This window comes from Apium graveolens, chromosome 10 (assembly GCF_009905375.1).
Source record: "Apium graveolens cultivar Ventura chromosome 10, ASM990537v1, whole genome shotgun sequence".
Taxonomy (NCBI): Eukaryota; Viridiplantae; Streptophyta; class Magnoliopsida; order Apiales; family Apiaceae; genus Apium; species Apium graveolens.
Window position 1 is genome coordinate 175,020,141 of NC_133656.1, and position 19,236 is coordinate 175,039,376.

The window sequence follows — 19,236 nt, forward strand, 5'->3', positions numbered from 1 at the left end:
TCCTGCTAATCTCTCTTTCCTTTTCTAACTCAGATTTTAGAGATTCATTCATTTTAAGCACTTCATCCCTAACATAGAAAACATAATCTCTATCTTTCTGAGTTTGATGGAACATGACTAACTCTTTTTTAAATAATCATTCTTCTTTTTGCAAGCAAGATTTTCAGAAGTTAATCTTTCACATGTTAAAGTTTGATCTCTATAGCTAATGAACATGGTTTTAAGATATCTTCTCAACTCATTAATATCATCAGTATGAAAGGCATAAGTAGTTTGAGGTACCTTTAACTCAGTAGCTTCAGAACTGGTTTCAACACTTGCCATATCAGCATTTGCCATCAAGGCATAATTCTCCTCACTTTCAGAATCTGAGGTGTCTGTCCAGCTTTTGTTCTTTGTGACAAGAGCCTTGCCTTTGTCACTCTTCACTTTCTTGCAATCAGGAGATATGTGGCCTTTCTCACCACAGTTGTAGCATTTGACATTTGTATAATCTCCTCTGTCAGACTTTCCTCATTTGCCCTCAGATTTTCTGAAATTCTTCTTATCAGAACTTGCACCTTTCCTGGAAAACTTCTTTCCCTTCCTGAACTTCGTATATACAATCTTTGTGATTCCTTTCACCATAAGGGCACACAGCTTCATCATCTCTTCATCAGCATCCGTCTCAGGCAAGCTTTCAGATTCTGAGTCATCATCACTATCAGAACTTGATGACTCAGTATCAGACTTTGTGAAGAGAGCTTTACCCTTGCCTTTCCTTGATGTAGCTGCCTTGGGGGATTCTTCTTCAGCCTTAAGAGCAACTGTCCTTGACTTTCCTCCTTTCCTCTTGCTTCTTTGTTCCATCTCAAGTTCATGAGTCTTGAGCATCCCATAAATTTCATCAAGAGTCGTTTCATCAAGATTATAGTTGTCTCTTATTGTTGTTGCCTTCAAATCCCAGCTTTCAGGAAGAGCCAACAGGAATTTAAGGTTTGAATCTTCAAGATCATACTCCTTATCAACCAGTGACAAATCATTCAAGAGTTTGACAAATCTATCATATAAATCAGTCAATGACTCATTAGCATTTGAGTCAAAGTGTTCATACTCTTGAGTGAGTATTGTCTTCCTGTTCTTCTTAATCGTATCAGTTCCCTGATATCTTATTTCCAAGGCATCCCATATCTCCTTTGCAGTCTTGCAGTTTATTACCCTGTTTGACATTACATTATCAATGACACTATGCAGTAAGTGTCGTACCTTAGCATCCTTAGCAATTGATGCGATATCTTCAGCAGTGTAGTCACTCTTCTCCTTTGGTACTGACTTTGCTGCTTCTTCTGCAACTGCAACAGTGAGCTTGGTTGGTTTGTGAGGCCCTTCCTTGATTCTATCAAGATATTCTGGATATGTAGCTTCCAGAAACATAGTCATCCTCACCTTCCATATGGGATATTCAGATGGTCTCAATATGGGAACTCTAATAGCCTCATATCGGCTATGGATTTGTGTCTTTGGAGGTTCTTCAGTTTTGGTGGGCTTAGTTGGAGTTTCTACTTCAGACATGATTGTTTTTGGATCTTAAACTGTTTGTGTGTTAACAGATAGGCTCTGATACCACTTGTTAGGTCACACACACTGTAGAGGGGGGTGAATACAGTGTATAGCACAATCAAATCGAACTCTAATAACTCAAGTAACAAAAAAATAAACTTTATTCAAAATAATAAACTCCGTTATAATATGGAACTGTCCTCTCTCAGTGATGAACAAATATCACGAGAGCTGCTAGGGTTACAATGATTAATCTTCTCGATAATGATAACACTTATAGTGTAAACCCTATGTCTGTGTTTATATACTACACAGTTACAAGATAATCGCTAATTGATATGGAATATAAATCTGCTTCCTAAAATATATCAATCAGATATCTTTTCTTCCAAGTATTCTATTCTTCATAGAATTCCTTCTTCATGCATATCTTTTCTTACGTTTGTCTTGATCTTCTTTTCCTTTCAATCAGCCGCCTTCCTTATCTGAATGTTTCCTTTATGTCCTAATATTATCTTCTGATAAATATCTCCTGAACCTTAAGTACTGATGACTTAAGTTCTGACTTCAGTATTAGTGCTGATTTCAGTTAAGTACTGATTTGTCCTGTTTAAGTAAGATCTGAAAACTAAACATAAATCATATTAGACATGACATTATCAAATATATCTAACAGTTGTAAACTAATTACTGATTGCCGAATAAAATAAATTATTACTACATTTAACATCACCCAATATTTTCTTCTTTTTTAAACTATTTTCATTTCTTGTAGTAAAAGCGTCGAAGGTATATTATACAACTAAACGACGTGCGAGTCACAAACATGCATACATATCGAAATATTATCTTGAATGAAATTATATTTATAAGGAAATAATTTCTAAATATTATAAATGATTATTTTAATTTTAATTTATATATGCTTAATAATTATGTAATAATGAATAATATATTTTTATAAATTTGATTACATCTCGTAAATTTAAATAAATAAAACTATGATGGCATAAAGTTCATCACTGAATTGTCTTGCTTATTTTTGTTTTCATACAAACTGTTAAAGTCGGGTTAGATAAATTAAGTGGGGAGAGTTTACTTTTGTAGTAGAGATCGATTCTCGCTCACCCCGTAAATTTTGAGATTAGATATTTATTATAAGGTATATAAGCCTAATTACTAAATAAGTCAAAACTATATATTATTATAACAAAAATATTTGAAGTTTGTTTTCAGGTATATGCATCAGATCAATTCGGGGTCCGGAAAGTATTATCACCGCTCGAACCATGAAAAGGGATTATTTTCCCCTCCGCTCCCCGCTCGAACGGGAATTCCGCGTGATTCGAGAAATAATTAAAAATAATAATTTTTTATTTTTTAATAAATTTTTATGATTAAAAATAACCTAATTTGTATTATATAAAATCATTATTAATACCTCAACTTCTTAACATCAAATCTTATTAGAATTGATTTGTAATATAAAGAAACGATAATGAAAATTAAAAATATATATTATATTACATTGTAAAAAAATCGATCAAGAAAAGTATTTATTATTTTTAAAATATAATATTATTTAAATCCAATTATATATAAATATATACACAAACACGTAATCGTGGTCGGGGAGAAACTAATCTAAGACTCCGCCCTGATCCCCGAAATTTTTATAAAACTTATCCCGTTTCACGCCCGTAAGAATTTCATGAATCCCCGACCTGAACAAGGGAGTTATCGTACCAAGATCAAGCGGGGCGAGATTAATGCAGAACCTTATTTGTTTGGTTGAAACTAGAAAATGAAGAGTTAAAAAAAAGCAAGCATATTCATTACTAATTTGTCTCATTCCTCACTTTTTAACAGTGACTAAGTGGATTATATATATAAGGTGAGTGAAATAAATTGAAATAATATGGGGTAAATTAATAAGAATGAAAAATGACATGATCTCTTAAAATTAATAATAAATAAAATATATTCAGGAAAATATCATGATAAAAACTAAATTGGCTATATTTAATATATTATTTATATTAGATCAAATTTTAATAATTTATTTTTCTGGGACAATGTCGGACTAATCCAAATCATTGTTCAAAAACTGAATCGTCTTAGTCAAGATATTGACCGGGTACATAGACTCGAACTTATTCACAGGCTGATTTTCATTAGTCGAATAAAACCCGCTTTTGAGTCTAGCTCGGGTCAAATTCAATCCTACTCGGATTAAAAATTATAAAGTCTAAAAAATAATTAAATGGTAATCTAATATTGAACCAATTATTTAATTATTTAAGAGTATTACAAAATTTACTCATTCACCTCACTATAAACTATATATGTCCGATTTCATAAAAAATTAAAGATTTTCACCTCTGTAATGAATTATAATTAATGTTTTTTCCGTTATCTAGGTGATGTATAAAATAATGCTAAGAATAAGTGTAATATATATTGTTCTGGTTGGTTTCATCTTTAAAGTAATATGTAAATTTTACATTATACGTATTGATACTAATAAATTAGTTTTAAAAGTTAAATTTTTAATATATTTAATTTTTGATCCGAGTACTCGTTCCAAGTACTCCCGAATTAATCTGAATACCCTGGACTTGATAAACTCACTAAGTCAAACTTAATTAAACTAAATTATGATTTTTAAAAAATAAATCCAAATAAAGTATAAAGAAATATTTAATGTTATAAAAAGTATAAATCATAAAAATTAACAAAATAATATATATCTGTGTGTGGGCGCGCGTGTATTTTTCTTAAATAATAAGTGCTAGCATTTTACAAAAAATTATAGTAAAACTACAAAAACTAAGGGGGTGTATTGAATTAGGATTTTAATGCATTATATATAATCCATGGATTTTAGTTGATTATATTTGATATTGATTTTACACAGATTATAGATAATGTCGTATTTTTTATGAAGAGTCTTTAGGATTTAAATACAATCTTTCAAAATTTCATGAATGTGAGATTTCAAAAACCATAAAATATATTGAATAATCACACAAAATTCATCATTTTATGAACTTCAAAAAAATCCGTCAGCATATGAATACCATCAGATGTTAACGGATTTTAAATAATCTCAGTTGAATACCATCAGATTTTTAAGCATGATTTAAAATCATAATTGAATACCACCAGATTTTGTAGCATAATTTAAAATCCTAATTGAATACCATAAAATTCCGATACATTTTTTAAAATCTCAGTTGAATACATCTAGATTTCATGAATGATTTTTCTTAAAATCTCAATTCAATACGCCCCTAAAGTAAAAATGCGAAAACAATATAAACCAACATTTTATTCACTCAAAAGTTAAAAATTAAAAAATAATTTGATAAAAAAGAGGGAATGTGGCTAATCTAATAAAAATTTCGAAGTGAACTAAAAAACTATGTAGCACATGTGGTAGGGACATGAAAGTTGTAAGCAGGAGGTGTGTGATTCAGTTCCTATTGGATAGAGTAATAGTGTTTAATTCCATTCTGTTGGCATTTAATATATAGTAATACATAGAAGTAATAGATTAAACTCTAATGAGGGTCGACTCCCATTTTCCATGATGTAGGGTTATTAGAACATCTTTAATACGGAGTTTCCAAAATACTCCCTCCATCTCATTTTAGTTATTACATTTCCTTTTATAGAAGTCAAATTGACCAATTTTTGACCAAAAATTAAACATTACTAGATTATATTAAAAAACTAAAAATTATATATTAAAGTAGATTAAATCTACTTTCTAGTGATATAATTTTTTTATTTTGTTCAATTATAAAATATCAATAAACTTCGGTCAAATTTTAGTCAATTTGACTGGGTCAAAGTCATATGTGACAAATAAAATGGGATGGAGGGAGTAGTTGTCAACCTTGCCAAATCATCTTATATATTATTATTTTATTTTCACTCAATTTTATATTAACTTGACAACTTTCTATTTCAATAATTAGCAACCTTTAAAAGTTGCATATGTGATCCTTAAATTAATTTGTAAATGGCTCATACACTAAAAAGAGTATTATTTATCTACATTTTTTCACACTTATATATGTATTTTAACCAATTCGGGAAGTTGTGAAGTTTTGACAATCTTTGTGGGTAACCTCTTGGTAAATGAAAATCATACAATTCTAATAGGTTGGCAACCAATGTTGCCATGCTACATAGATTTGACGACCCCTTGACAACCTCTATTAGAGATGATATAATAGCCTCCTCTTCCATTCTCCGTTTCACATGTATACAGTCATCTTTTACGGATTAAGCTCCCTTCGCTTTTTCAACCACTCTTTTATTTTTCAGTTTTTTTTTAAAATTTTGAATAAACATCCTTTTTGGGTGGGATCTAATCTATTTTGGTGAGATCTTGTTAATACCTTGTTATTAAGGTTGCACCCATATTTTTTGATGTTAGTATGTTTTATTAGAAATACTTGTGTGTTTTGGTGTTGACTTGGTTGAGAATGAGTTATATAGCTTTCTTGGAGGTCTGGAATTCTTTCATCAGATTGGTACATGGTGAATATCGTAAAAATTTAATTTTCACAACAAAAGATTGTTCGTAATTTGGGAGAATCTATTCCCCTTGTTTTAGGTGATGGAACTAAAAAATCAGAATATTGGGCTATAAATGACATTATGTGGCTTAGAATTGAAGTCATCATGAGAAAAATCCTAGTCATTACGACTAGAAATTCTTATATGTTTAAACTTGTGACAAAGACTAATTTAAGCCTTAACACGACTAGAATCCTAGTCGTGTGGCTTAAAATTGAAGTCTTCACGAGAAGAATCCTCATCATTACAACTATAAATTCTTACTCATTTAAACATGTAACAATGACTAATTTAAGCCTTAACATGACTAGAATCCTAGTCGTGTGGCTTGGAATTGAAGTCGCCATGAGAAGAATCCTAGTCGTTACGATTAGAGATTCTTACTCGTTTGAAATTGTGAGACGAACAAAAAAGGGCCGTAGCACGACTAGAATCCTAGTCGTGGGAGTAAACAAACCAGATGCTCTTTTAGGGGATAACAAAAGGGACGGGCACAAGGGGAACTTATTTTCGGTATGTGCCGCCGACACTTAAGCATAATTAGACCAGCAGACGTTCAAGTAGGAAAACACTTTTGATATTTAAAATACAGGTCATTTAACTCAGTCAACGTCTGATAATTGCTTTATAGAAAACTAAGTGAAATAACCGCGCATTTTGCGGTCTTAGAAAAATTTTATAATATAAAAGTTGTTAGAGTAATCTGTATTTCCTGATAAAGAATGTGTATACACCACCGTCTTCATAAAACAAATTAGTAGAATAATATATTCAACTTTAATGGGAGTTGAATCCCATTCTCCAAGATCTAGGGTTCTAATAACATCTCTAATAAGGAGTTTCCAAAATAGTTGTCAACCTTGACAAATCAAATATATTATTATTATTTTATTTTCACTCAATTTTATATTAACTTGACAACATTCTATTTCAATAATAAGCAACCTTTAAAAGTTGTCTATATTTCCCTAAATTAAATTATAATGGCTCATACACTAAAAAAAGTATTATTGATATACACTTTTTACATATATATATGTAACGTCTGGAAAATATTATGTAATTATTTTTATCAATAAATAATTATTATGTGATTTTTATGTGAATTTTTGGTGAATTATTTGATGATGGATAATAATATTTGGATGTTTATTTCTGATAAAATCTAGATATTTTAATTTTTAATTATCCAGAATTAAATGTAGATAATTTTGGTATTTTTCTGATAATTTTTGGATTATTGTATGATTTTATAAGAATTTATAGAATCAATAATGATTATTTTTACTTAATTATAAAATTAATTTTTAGAATTAGAAATCGTCTCACTTCAACCGTTTTTGCGTTTTTAAAACCCGAAACTCTTCCGAAAACTCCTTCTTAACCTAATCTGATAATTCTGAACACTTTTCATGTTTTGACTTTCTCGATCTGGGGTACGGTTTGACCTGTACGAGTCCCGGCGTGAAATTTTCGATACGCAAATCATTTTATAGATCGATAAAAATCCGTATTCCCAAAAGGCGAGATATTATTACCTTATTTCTGTATAAAGTATTTTATAAGAGTCTCTGTTTTAATAATTATCCAAATCTGGTATAAAAATTTTATGGTCTTTGTAATAACCCCAATTTTTGAGAAATTTTGAAACCCTTATGAATAGTGTTTTTGCTGAACGAGAAAACTTTTCATGCCACGCTATGTAGGGGTTCTGTTATTGATCTTATGGGATATTATTAGTACTCTATGAGGTATATAAGTGTATGTAAAGATCGTCAGAATCCAATTACGAACACTTTGATTTTTCCCGGAAATCCACAATATACGGAGAGAATTGAGTATAAGGTAACAGGATAAAAAGGATTTAAATTAAAGGATTATAAGAGAGGATCATAAAAGGAATACAATGTATTGAGAAAGGTTAAGGGAACCTAAGTAATAAGATCCCGGGTATGATCCTTCAAACGATAAACGAGAACGAAAGTTAAGCGAACCGTATAACAGATCAGCGGTCATTAGGCAAACGATTAGGAAGTTAATCAAAGGGATTAATGGGAATGATGTCATCCAACCAATAGAAAGAAGGCAAGGAAGGAAGGATGACATCATGAGGATGAGGTAAGCATGACATGGGAAGGAAGGAGGTGTGGTTGAATAAGGACCACACAAATTCAAGGGCAAGGTAGTAATTTGCTAAATCAAATACAAAAATCAATCAACCAAGCAAATCATTTCATTTTCATCAAACAAAACACAAAATCCTCCATTCTTCATGAAGCTCTCGGGTGGTTTTCTTAAATTTTGAAAGTCCAAGCTCCTCCACTTGTTATTTTCCAAGGTAATTATCCTAGCTTCTCCTAGTTAAGTTACATACTTCCTATAAGTTTAAGCTTCTAATTCCAAGCCAATCTTTTTCTATAAATCATCAAAGAAGATGGTGAATAGTGTTTTCAAGAACTAAAATTTGTGTTCTTGAAGTTTTGTTTAGATTAAGCTTGGATAAGGGCTTTAAAGGTGATTCCAAGCCATCCTCTTGATTCTCCACTCTCCAAGGAAGGTATAAACTACAAACCCTAGCTTTAGTTTTGAGTAATTAGGATTGAATGTGTTTGATATAGCATATGTGAAGCATGATGCTTGATTGGTTGAAGTTTGGTTGAGTTGTAGAGATTAGTTGGTTTTGTTGCATTGTTGGAGTTGTAAATCTTGGTAATTAGTTAAAGAACCTAAGTAAAGCTTTTAGTTCATGTGAGGAATAAGTATAAATGGTAAATGTTGTGGTTTTGATTAAAAGAACTTAAGTATGATTAAAGTTAAGTTTAGGCATAAGTATGAATGATTAAATTAAATTGGTTGGGGTTGTTATGATGTGATAAGGATGGATGTTTGTTGTATGATGGATTTGAGGTTGGATTTGGGGTTGATTTGGAATGGGTTTGAATGGTTTAAAATATTGGAAATCGCGTAAACATAGCCGTCGTAACGTCCGATTTTCTTTGGACTGTTTTTGTGCATAGCATTAGGACCCGAGAACCCCCTGCTAGATTGTGACCACTGCCATGTTTAGATAGCTCATGTTACGAGCTTCGTTTTGATATGTAGTTCGTTCGATTCCGATTTACGGTTTAGGAGAAACGACCGTTTCAAGTAACGGCGTTTCGCGAACGAAACTTTTTCCCTCGCCTTACTTTGGAATGTAGGTTAAAGACCAAAAAGGGTTAATTAATGTGTGAAACATTTATGGTAAGTGTGTTAGGCAGTTGGTAAGTCATTCGCGAAGGAATCACTTTAAAACTCGTAAAGGTTAAATTATTAAAAAATGGTGGAGCCGAGGGTACCCGAGTGACTTAAGCAAATCGGTGAGCGCAAAACAAGCGTTAGAGTCTAAGTTAGTTAAAGTATAGATTTACAAGTGATTTTGGTTTAATTCCAACTTACTTGTTGTTTATAGGTTACCAGACTCGTCCCGAGCCTTTCTCACCCCCAAGTCGCTCAGGCAAGTTTTCTACCCGTTATACTGTTGTTGTGATGTAAATATATGTATATGCATTATCTTGTGATATTGCATGATTGTTATTAGCAAATTTTGCAATATATTGGAGTATGCTAATATGGTATATATGCATGCCTGTTTCATATTCTTGAAATACATATCTGTTGGTTCATTTAATAATACCTATGCTAGAGGATAGTTGTATCTTGTATATACCCTTAGTATAGGGACCCAAAGGTGAAAATATTTTCTAAAACCGGGAGTCGAGGATCCCGAGTAGATTTTATATATATGGATATGGATATTTATTTATATATATATTTATATATATATATGGTTATAGTTTTCCAAACTATTAATCGAATAAGGTTTATTCGATAACTTTAAACTCTATTTTATATTTGAATATTATTTCGAATATTATTCGAGGGCTTATGACTCTTTTATTTATTTATCTGAATATTATTTGAATATTCATTCGAGGACTTATGACTCCTTTATATTATTATGAATATTATTTAAATATTCATTTGAGGATCTATGACTCCGATTATGTACTGAATTATATTCTTTATTCTATTAAAGAATAAGGTGTTAATAATCAAACTTATTTTCGATTATTCAAATAAAGATAATACTTTCATATAAGTATATCTTTGGTTATTTAATGTTTATTTCAAGTATAAGTTTTAATACTTCTACTTCAATTATTTTTATAAAGATTATTCTTTATGGGAATATTATATTAAATAATAATATTCAGTCATTTTCTAAATATTCTGGGGACTGATTTACTTCATTAAATCAGCCTTACTCCAAACACTCTTTAAAGTGTTTTCGAGTCTTCAAAATGATTTTAAAAGTCAGAGCGGATCCCAAAACTCATTTTATATTTAAGATCTTCCTTTTTAAGGGGATTTAAATACTCGCTCAAAACCTGGGGAATCCGGCTCTGTGGTGTATTTTATATTCGCAACGAGGTTGCAGATTTGGTAAATGAATTGATTACTTGCCCAACGTTCGGGAAGTAAGCCCATCTCATTGAGTCGGCATAAGCGACAGGCCGGGGTACGGTCTATTATTGTGTAAGTGGCTGGGTGGCAGTCCATCAACGCGTGAGGGACCGGGGTACGGTCGAGCGCGAGGTCCTAATGCGGCCAGGGTGATGACCGGTGAGGAATTCATCCATCTACTAGTAGAAAAGGTTACTTATTGGTATCTTTGCCTGATCAGCAAGATATCGGGTTTATGCCAAAATTCTTTTCCTTTCCCAAAATTCATTGGATGTTTCAAACTCTGTTCATACTTTACATAACAGAGGTTCCAGGAAATGTTTAAAGGGGTATATATGTGTGGATATATATATATCGGGACTAAAGAAAGTATCTCATAACTTTTTCATTCAATAATATTTCAAAGATTGAATCTATTCAAGTCTTATCTTGTGGTCTCATCAGTGGGATGAACTTTTGAAATTGATTGTAACTTGAACGGTGGTAGTTCAAGTAGTATTTGGGAATGATATAAGTGTAGTGAAGTATTTGGTAACTTCATCTTTTAAACTTATATCTAATTAATAATTGTCTTATGTATGACAAAGATTTTCAGAAAAACGTTGAGACAAGGTTAGATATATGAGATCACCTTGCAACGATATTTTTTTTTATATACAGTTATACACTGGGATTTTGTGTATATTATGCATGGAAGAGGACTTCCAATATTTTGAAAAGTATATATGTATATATATACTGAATATTTTGCGACTTCATCGCATTAAGTTATCAACTTGGTTCATTTCTTTTGACCAAGACTTTCATGAGTATTATGAGTAGACTCATATATTGTTAATCATTATACATATTATTTTGGTGGGCTTGCTGCTCACCCTTGCTTTCTTCTTTCATCACACAACATCAGATAGATAAGATGAACAGGACCAAGCTCCCAATTCGCGAGCGGATAGGAAGCGTTCCGCAGCTTCCTATAGGCATTGAAGTCACTGTAGCTGAGGTAGGGAACTACCAATAGACTAGGCTTCAACTTTTGATGTACCAGATTTATGTATACTTATGAATTGTAATAATGGCAAAGAAATGTAAATTTATTCAGAACCCTTTTAAGGTGTATTGACTTATAATTGTGGAATAAAACGACTTGTGATTATTTGTGGATGTTCATCTCTGAGACTATAACGTGTGGTGTGTGTTTATTGTGGGGTCACAGTACAGAGTAGTTGATTGTGTATTAAGATTGGGTGTTATTGAGGGAAATGGATCTCGTGACAACCCGGATCCCCGACCCCGGATCTGGGGGTGTTACAGAAATGGTATCAGAGCTAAGCGTTATAAACCTCAGAGATGATGGGACGTTAAGATAATAAGTTAACTAAGATAATAAGAACTCTTGCCAAGTTCATAGTCGGACTACCTAACGTAGTACTGACAGTTAAAACCCTTATGGGAACCCTTATAAATGTAGCGATAGAAGCGTAGTTCGTTATCGTATATGGTAGCGGGACTCCGAACCCTGAAGTTGAGGAACAACATCGCGATGATATTTTATTACTAATTGGAGATCGGATTGTGGATCCGATAGAGTGTCCTAATGCAGGACCGGATGATATTGATATTGAGGATGTAGCGGTTGAGGATGTTGTCCTAGAAGGGATAGTTGTTGAGGAGGATCCCATGGAGGATCCTGACAGGATTGGATAAAGGACCACTGATGAATTGATGACCATGGTTTAGTCGACTACCAGAGGTAGGATTGGCCGGTCACTACCGGAGGTTCGTTCAAGTTGTAAAGATAGTAGCCCCTTTAACGCGGCTTACTCGTAAGACTGAGAAGTTCGAATGGACAGAGAAATGCGAGTACAGCTTTCAAAAACTGAAGCAGAGGTTGGTGATGGCCCCTATGCTGGCGTTGCCGGATGGAAAAGGAGATTTTATGAAGTGTAGTGACGCTTCGCACAAGGGCTTAGGGTGCGTGCTTATGCAGCACGGTAAGGTAATCGCGTACATGTCAAGACAATTAAGATAGTATGAAATTCGATATCCCCGCTCATGAGCTTAGGCTCGTGGCAATAGTTTACCCTAAAGATTGGAGGCACTACTTGTATGGAGAGAAGTGCGAGAATTTCCTAAGCCATAAGTGCTCTAGTACATTTTTACGTAGAAAGAGCTCAACATACGCCAGAGGAGGCGGTTAGAGCTAATCAAGAATTATGATTGGGAGATTCTTTATCATTCGGGGAAAGCCAATATGGTGGTTGATGCCCTTAGTAAAAAGGAGAGACTCAAGATGATAATGTCTTTTGGAGAGTTTATAAGAGATTTTGAGAAAATGGAAATAGTAGTGAAGGTAACCGGAGCCGGTACCGAAAAGCTGTTTGAGATAGCAATACAGCCCGAATTATTGGAAAAGAACATATTGTGCCAGTAAAAGTGATGAATGAAGGCAGAGAGCCAACAAAAAGATATGAGATTAATACCGAGAGAGATGATAAGGGAATAATGAGGTATTCCCATAGAATTTGGGTTCCAAATGTTTAAGAGCTTAAAGATGAAATCTTAGATGAAAGCTAGTTTGAGGAATAAGAGTTAGAGCAAACCCTGAACGTGATAGTCAGGGAGGTTGCCACCAAGACAAAAAGGAACCCATAACATGATGAAGTGGAAAATGAGGATTTTAAATTAAAAGATGACCCCAATTATGGGGAGTAGGATGAAACATTTCATACTAAGGAAACAGAAAGTCGAGTAAGGAAAGGAGACCCGAGACGGTACTCCTATACGGCAATTCATGGACCTGTCTAGACAGAACTTAGACTATTATCCCCAACCACCACCTTGAGGAAACAATGTGGTGTGAAATTCTTTCAGGGCCTCTAAGTCGCTAAGCTCTCAGAGTTCCAAGGAACAAGCTGACCCAGTCGAGGCAAGAGCCTGGCTAAAGGAAATAGAGGAATCATTTGAGATTCTAAATGATTGATGAACCACAAAAGACTGTTTTGTCACTTACCCTCCTAAGAGAGAAACCACCCGCTGGTGAAAGACCAAGAAAGGCACGGAGCCAGAGGTTAGAATAAACTGATTTAAGTTCAGTCAATTGTTTTCGGGAAAGTAATTCCCAAAGATAAGGAGATAGTGTAAAAGCTTTGGAGCTAGAACAAAGGCAGACGAGTATGATGAATTGTGAATCTAAGTTGTAAAAAGTTGTCAAGATTCGTTCTGAGGACACGAATCCAGAATGACGGGATGTTTGAAATCAATGCTTATGTTGTGTTGGTTCATGAAATAATGATAAGAGAAAGGAAAATAAAAAGAAACTGAAGTGGAAAGGAATATAAAGGCAACAAAGTTTGAGGAATGATAAGGGAGTTGGGTATGAGGAAACCCTAAAGACTCATAGCAATAGAAATAGAAAAGTATGTAATCGTCAGGATGATGATCCACCATGAGTTAAAATTGATGGTTGAAGGCATAAGAGATACATATATTGTACCCCCTTTAAGTTGGGAGGATTCGAGGAAACCTTGAGATAGTTCGAAGGATAAATATTGAGACACGGATAGACTGAGGAGACAAGAAAGTAAGAAATCAGGAAAAATTGGATGGAAGAAGTGACCTTCAATAATGTGAAATGTAAGACCGGTGGCTCGATACCCAGAAAGGGAGATGCCAGGTATGAGAGATATCCCAACATTGAGATGACTGTGGAGATAAACAACAAAAGTAAATAAGGAATTATTAAGAAGAGGTTCACGTTGAACACGACCAATATCTTCCAGAACATCCTTGTTATCGTTACCAAATTAGGCAAGACAAGCGGATAACCGTTGTTATCTTTTGGAGGCCATATGGATTGACCTCAATATGAATAAGGATGCTATTATGAAGTTAGGTATAGACTATCGAGGTGAGAATGATGAATATGATAATCTATCAGGGATATATGACTTTATTTATCCATGGAAGGATGCTTGTACCTTTTTAAAGGTGGAATTAAGGATAGAACATCGGTAACTTAAAACGAATCCTAGGGGAATGCCTAAAGGTTGGCATTTCACCCTTAATAGGGATAGTATGAGTTTTGACAGTATGAATTGGAAAGGATTAAGGTAATAACAACCTTTAAGAATCAATGGAGAAATTTTTTCAGAAGTATATAGACAATGATTCTGGTATTAATAAATGGTATCTTGATATGCCCTGTATCTAGGGAATACAGGAGGAACGATTCAAGGATAACCTTAGAGATTTTACAAGGAGAAAGGTAATATTCAAAATTCTCAAGAATAGAAATGTTGATAAAGGAAATATGACGTAATTATAATGATGCCAAGTGAGGCACGTGTTAAACCACGAGAAGGTATGGATCGAACCAGTAATGGTCAAAATTATTCAGGGAAATTAGGACTTAAGGTAAAAGATGTTCTAAGTATGATTAAAAGTCAGTCGTGACAGTGATTAACCTCTAAAGACTGAGGCAATAACTTATGGAAAAATGGTGATAATTTTTTTATTTTTACTCATCAGACTTTAAAGAAAACATCTTCACATAAGCTGTGATTGAAATGAGGTAGAAAATTTAGTTGAAGGTGGTTAAAAGACATTGATTATAAGGAACTATTACTATCAGGAAAGGCCAAAGAGGTGGCCGACACTTTAACGGTAAAAGGATAATTATAGGCGCTTGTGCCAAAGGAATACAGTGATGATGGTTAAAGCTATGAAGGTTGTATTATGGTTTGGAAGATTGACATTCCTTCTGATGACTGTGCAATACCCAACCGTAATAGTAGTTCGGTAAAGGTTTAATTTGTGTAATCGCCATGAACGGGCTATCTATCTTAGAAGGTCCTATCTTGAGATAAGCCAGGACCATGTTTCAAAAAGGACTAGATGAACCCTTGAGTTAAGTCTTCTATTTAAGGCATATGATTAAGAATGGTATTAACCTGCTATCATTGCTTTGATTGAAACTCTTCTGCAATTTTATCTGCTTCATGTCATGAAAGTACGTCAGAGTTTGGAGTGTTCTTCATGAATTGTGATTGGTGGTTATGTTAACTCCTTAGGAGAATTAGATACGAGATGTATGGACTCCGTATGGTTAGCTATTAAGATTTCATGGAATGTGAATGACGACAGTAGGTCAGTGGTGGACCATAGTAAGGCAGCAATGATTCTGCGAGTAGTGAGCTGATTACAACCGTGAGAGTTGTATTGGAACGGGTGTTGAGATTGAGTACCACTAATCGGGTCGTGGTAGTGTATAAGTTATCATTGATAGACTAATTAAGTAGAGTGTCTACCTAGTGAATTATTATTCTTTCTTATCAATAGGGAGTCGTATTATTATACGAGGAAGGTTGCGGTGCAAGCATAGAATTCTAGTAACGATGATGTCTAGAATGAGATCCCAGATTCGATTTTCGATGACGAGGGAGTTTCAAAGGTGATTGTGTATGAGCTCGAGGAAGAGCATGGGTCCATAGAATGATGAACGGAATAGAAATATTTAGACATGGGAAATACGATGTTATAATACTTGATGCTGATATAAATACGTCTATGTTTTGTTCTCCTATGACAAACCTCTATAATTCAGAGGTAGGTTCCAAGCCAGATATTTTGTGGCAGTATATATTTTTTTATATATACAATTCTCTTCAATTCGTTTTTTTCTCTTCTTTCATTTCATATAAATTGAGAAGAACAACCCTTCCAGGAAGGGGAGGTATTGCCGAATGACTATCTATCTTTGTGATAGAAGCCTAGTAGGATACCACATGTTGTTTAATTGCTTGTCAAGTACTAAAGGCTGGCCACCTTCTGTACTAACTATGCGATATAACAAGTGTTCATGATCATAGTGATCTCTCAACAAATTCCTTTACTTCTATTTGATTGATCAAATTTTGGAAAATAGAAACAACTGAAAAAGGAGTAATAAAGTGGTGGTAGTATGCGGAATGGGAACACATTCGTGATACTAAGGTTGACGTGGTTATTAAAAAGGGTTATAGAACGCTAGCGAGCAAAATATTGACCAGTATAATATTAGGAACGGAAGGTGATAGCGATTACAAACTGGAAAAGAATGGGTATTGAGAAGCAAGAGCTCTAATGATTGGAAGCTATGATGAGAGTCTGTGCAATAGACTTGAAAGAATTTGGAATGATCACTTAATTCGGATTGAGTTATCTTACGACAATAGATCATATGTCATTATCGAGATGTCGCCTTATGAGATCCTTGAGGGAAGACAATGTCGATCTCCCTTATGTTAGGATGAAGTTGTAGAGCGCAAGATGCTCGGACCCGCAGTAGTCCAAAGGACCAAGGATATGATAGATCTAATCAGAGGACGGCTGGTAGTAGCCCAAGATGGACATGATGAGTATGTTGATTTGACACGAAAGGATAAAGAGTATGAAATAGGGGACCTAGTAATGTTATAGGTATCCCTTGGAAAGGATTGATGAGGTTCGGAAAGAAAGGAAAGCTAAGTCTACAATTTATTGGACCCTTGGATATGTTAAGACGTTTGGGAAGTTAGCATATGAGCTAGCCCTAACCCCGAACATGTAGCAGGTCGTAACGTGTTTCACGTATCAATGTTAAGGAAGTGTAATTTAGATGCCAGATAAATAGAGGCATATGAGCGCATAGACATGCAACCAGACGTAACCTATATGGAGCAACCAGGAAGGGTTGTAGAGTGAAAAGGGAACAAGTGCTCAGGAGAAGGATTATCAAACTAGGCAGAGTTTGGTGGCAGAACCACAATGTGGGAAAATTGACTCGAGAGTTAGAAAGTGTAATGCTAAGAAAGTATCCCCATTTGAATTCTATCTGATTCCGGGACGGAATCCTTTTAAGGAGGGGAGACTGTAATAACCCCAATTTTTGAGAAATTTTGAAACCCTTATGAATAGTGTTTTTGCTGAACGAGAAAACTTTTCATGCCACGCTATGTAGGGGTTCTGTTATTGATCTTATGGGATATTATTAGTACTCTATGAGGTATATAAGTGTATGTAAAGATCGTCAGAATCCAATTACGAACACTTTGATTTTTCCCGGAAATCCACAATATACGGAGAGAATTGAGTATAAGGTAACAGGATAAAAAGGATTTAAATTAAAGGATTATAAGAGAGGATCATAAAAGGAATACAATGTATTGAGAAAGGTTAAGGGAACCTAAGTAATAAGATCCCGGGTATGATCCTTCAAACGATAAACGAGAACGAAAGTTAAGCGAACCGTATAACAGATCAGCGGTCATTAGGCAAACGATTAGGAAGTTAATCAAAGGGATTAATGGGAATGATGTCATCCAACCAATAGAAAGAAGACAAGGAAGGAAGGATGACATCATGAGGATGAGGTAAGCATGACATGGGAAGGAAGGAGGTGTGGTTGAATAAGGACCACACAAATTCAAGGGCAAGGTAGTAATTTGCTAAATCAAATACAAAAATCAATCAACCAAGCAAATCATTTCATTTTCATCAAACAAAACACAAAATCCTCCATTCTTCATGAAGCTCTCGGGTGGTTTTCTTAAATTTTGAAAGTCCAAGCTCCTCCACTTGTTATTTTCCAAGGTAATTATCCTAGCTTCTCCTAGTTAAGTTACATACTTCCTATAAGTTTAAGCTTCTAATTCCAAGCCAATCTTTTTCTATAAATCATCAAAGAAGATGGTGAATAGTGTTTTCAAGAACTAAAATTTGTGTTCTTGAAGTTTTGTTTAGATTAAGCTTGGATAAGGGCTTTAAAGGTGATTCCAAGCCATCCTCTTGATTCTCCACTCTCCAAGGAAGGTATAAACTACAAACCCTAGCTTTAGTTTTGAGTAATTAGGATTGAATGTGTTTGATATAGCATATGTGAAGCATGATGCTTGATTGGTTGAAGTTTGGTTGAGTTGTAGAGATTAGTTGGTTTTGTTGCATTGTTGGAGTTGTAAATCTTGGTAATTAGTTAAAGAACCTAAGTAAAGCTTTTAGTTCATGTGAGGAATAAGTATAAATGGTAAATGTTGTGGTTTTGATTAAAAGAACTTAAGTATGATTAAAGTTAAGTTTAGGCATAAGTATGAATGATTAAATTAAATTGGTTGGGGTTGTTATGATGTGATAAGGATGGATGTTTGTTGTATGATGGATTTGAGGTTGGATTTGGGGTTGATTTGAAATGGGTTTGAATGGTTTAAAATATTGGAAATCGCGTAAACATAGCCGTCGTAACGTCCGATTTTCTTTGGACTGTTTTTGTGCATAGCATTAGGACCCGAGAACCCCCTGCTAGATTGTGACCACTGCCATGTTTAGATAGCTCATGTTACGAGCTTCGTTTTGATATGTAGTTCGTTCGATTCCGATTTACGGTTTAGGAGAAACGACCGTTTCAAGTAACGGCGTTTCGCGAACGAAACTTTTTCCCTCGCCTTACTTTGGAATGTAGGTTAAAGACCAAAAAGGGTTAATTAATGTGTGAAACATTTATGGTAAGTGTGTTAGGCAGTTGGTAAGTCATTCGCGAAGGAATCACTTTAAAACTCGTAAAGGTTAAATTATTAAAAAATGGTGGAGCCG